Genomic DNA, 3,610 nt, shown 5'->3' on the forward strand with positions numbered 1-3,610 from the left:
CTCTTTATATAGACCTTAGTGGTCCCCTAATACTGTATCTGAACTCTCTTTATATAGACCTTAGTGGTCCCCTAATACCGTATCATGATGTCTCTCTCTCAGGGGGGGCCATATTCTCTGTGCGGGCAAAGCAGAGAAAGAGGAGATAAGAGTCCAGATCCTCATCCTGTGCTGAGTCAGGATTTTCGGCTATGTACTGCACATTTTACACCACAGTTCATACTGAATCAGGGGCTACACAATGCTGGTTGTATCCGAACTATTATACATAGTGGAGTCCTGTTTCCTTGTTTCTGTGTTTAAAAAGTCATGAAGTTATTATCATTTTTAGCTAATCTTCTGGCTGTGAGGAGACCATGTCAGCTTGACAACTCCAAAGCCAAAGTGTTAAGACATAGATGGATAGATAGATACTTTATTCATTCAGAAGGACATTTAATAGACTTGAGACAGCAGTGAGGATTAGTGAGATGAAAGAGGAACAGAAGTACAGAAAGGAGATTAAAAAGAGAAGAGCACCTTATTTCCTGCATGACCCGTGCACTTCTTCTCCATCACCCCCCCGTGTGAAGACTCCAGCTGCATGACGGCTTAATTCTGCAACTCTTTAAAAGAAAATATGGAAATGAAGTCCCTGGATGTCTCAGGATTAACTGGAGATCTCCTCCGAGGCACACGGTGCATTCTCATGCCCCTCGGATGCATTATGGGATAGGAGAAGAAATGCTTTGGGTTGTTTGCATTTCTTTTACCCTCATGTTGTCCTGATGTCGTCCTATATCAATGTTCTTTTTAGTTCCCCAAAACTAACATGAGTCCAACCAGACTCTGGTCCGTTACCCTGGTCCTACCAGACTGTGGTCCATTAGCCCGGTCCTACCAGACTCTGGTCCGTTAGCCTGGTCCTACCAGACTGTGGTCCATTAGCCCGGTCCTACCAGACTCTGGTCCGTTAGCCTGGTCCTACCAGACTCTGGTACATTAGCCAGGTCCTACCAGACTCTGGTCCATTTGCCCGGTCCTACCAGACTCTGGTCCGTTGGCCTGGTCCTACCAGACTCTAGTCTGTTAGCCTGGTCCTACTGGACTCTGGTCTGTTAGCCTGGTCTTACTGGACTCTGGTACATTCATTTGTACAGAGAAGTGTTAACTTACTTGAAGGCGGGTCCTCTGTTGAAGTTCAGAACTATTGGATCTGACCCGAGCCACTCTGGATCTACTGTAACCTAGAGTTTGCCTTAGCGACCTCCTTCACCGCTAACAGAGCAAAAAATCAGCTGGAAAACAAACTTTTGAACTAGGCCGATCGGAAAACTGCGTTGGCCTTTCTTGCTCAGTACTAAACTGCTTTGAATACTACTCAAAGAATAGGGACTAATTTGTGTCTATAGTTAATTATGCATCTGAGCATACAAATATGACGTGAGGCATTCCCCAAGGCTCCGTTCTGAGGCCTCTTCTGTTTAACATCTACATGCTTCCACTGGCTCCGATTATAGAAAACATAACATACCATAACATGCCTTAAATTTGCACTAATCTGCATACATTTCCAGGAGAGAAATCCTTTGAATACTTTGTGTCAATTATGCATTTGCTCATACGAATATGACGTGTGGCGTTCCCCAAGGCTCCGTTCTGGGGCCTCTACTGTTTTTTAATAGTCGCCCATATCCATCTTCATTAGCGGCTATTTTGTGTATGGGGAACATGGATGAGTGTATCTACATACTTCCACTGGCTCAGATTAGGGAAAACATATCGTAACATAACATAGCATAGCATAGCATAACATAACATAATATACTATGCCTTGAATCTGCGTGCATTTCCATTTCTTTTTTAATTTTGTTGAGTTATTAGAGTCAAAGGTTTTTACAGAGCGGATTTTGGACGTTTCCTTTTATTACTGCATACATCAGAATATGAAGTATAAAATGATGATGATCCATACACTCGGAGAGGGTTTAGAACGTGCAAAGCGAGTATTTTTAGATCTGTATTTTTAGTTCAGGGATTCAGTTTCAGACGGAGGGAGGGAGGGAGGGAGGGATCAATCGGAAGAAAGCTTTTAGCCCCGCATGGTTTCTGTGGTTTCACCGTTTCACTTCCTGCAGAGAGGTTATTAAAGCCTGAAACAATAGAGGCGGAGGGACAGGAACGGGAGGCCGGAGGAATGTCATCACGCCTCGGGAGACTTCCTGACGCTCCGATGTTGGAGGAAGCCGAGACAAGTCTCCGCATCGGGGACACGGAGAGCCGAGACCAAGGACACTAAAGACATCTATGTTACTAAGACTCCTAATTAGACTCCTAACCCCCGTTACTAATCAACCCCCTGGTTTTTAACCTTCATATTGTCTTCATGTTTTCCTCATGTTGTCCTCATAATGTCCCCATGTTTTCCTCATGTTGTCCCCATGTTGTCCGCATGTTGTCTTCATGTTGTCTTCCTGTTGCCCTTATGTTGTCCCCATGTTGTCCCCATGTTTTCCCCATGTTTTCCCCATGTTGTCCTCATGTTGTCCTCATGTTGCCCCCATGTTGTCCCCATGTTGTCCCCATGTTTTCTTCATGTTGTCTTCATGTTGTCCTCATGTTGTCCTCATGTTGTCCTCATGTTGTCTTCATGTTGTCCTCATGTTGTCCTCATGTTGTCCTCATGTTGTCCTATATCAATGTTCTTTTTAATTCCCCAAAATAACATGATTGATTCCACCCAACGCTCTTTGCCAAGTACAAATCTCTACTTTCATTAATTTTGGGGCGTCTTATTCAATTTTATAGCATTGTAAAACAAATGGAAGTGTTTTTGAAATAGTATTGAGTAAAAGTTGACATATTCCAGTCTGTGATTATCATCAACATCCATTCCTTTAATTTTAGTCTCAATAAATTCCTAATTTCTGCTTTTCTAACTCAAACATTAGGGATAATTTCCTATAAATGAGGTTTATTGACCATAAAATCCAAAAGTAACTGTAAACTGAAATTAATAAGTTAGTGTTACGTAGTGTTAAACGTCCAAAAAAGTGAGAAACATTTAAAAAAGAAATGGAAAAAAATATTAGAAAAAGTTAAAAACCTTTATTAAAAGCGTCAAAAGTGTTGATTGGTCCAGTATTGAGGGGAAAACCAGCGGTGGAAGAAGTATTCAGATCCTTTACTTCAGTAAAAGTACAACTACCACACTGTAAAAATACTGTAACAAGTAAAAGTCCTGCATGGTACTTCAGTAGAAGTGTTTCATCAGGAAAATGTAGTTAAAGTATTAAAAGTAAAGAACAATCCTCCCGTCGTAGAAAGAGTACAGGAACCAATCAGCTGGTCTCATGTGCAACCTAAAACAACTGGTCTATTTACATTTTTGTATTCCCAACCTGTATATATTCAAATATTAGTTATTGTATTTGATCCTTTTATGATCTCATGTATAGTGTATGTGTGTATATTGTATTCTAGTATTACATTTATATTTATGTTCTGTGCTGTGTGACTGATTTTGCTGCTGGAACACTAGAATATCTCTCTCTCTATCTATCTATCTATCTATCTATCTATCTATCTATCTATCTATCTATATGTCTGTCTCTCTATCTCTATCTATATG

The 3,610-nt window shown here is 41.0% G+C and overlaps 1 protein-coding gene across 1 annotated transcript in view; it reads right to left on the reverse strand.

Annotated features, from left to right (window-relative positions):
* LOC117945904 (atrial natriuretic peptide receptor 2-like) overlaps positions 1 to 3,610 on the reverse strand; it is a 24,231-nt gene that overhangs the window by 19,755 nt on the left and 866 nt on the right. The window lies entirely within an intron of this gene.

This window comes from Etheostoma cragini, chromosome 6, assembly GCF_013103735.1.
Source record: "Etheostoma cragini isolate CJK2018 chromosome 6, CSU_Ecrag_1.0, whole genome shotgun sequence".
NCBI classification, from domain to species: Eukaryota; Metazoa; Chordata; class Actinopteri; order Perciformes; family Percidae; genus Etheostoma; species Etheostoma cragini.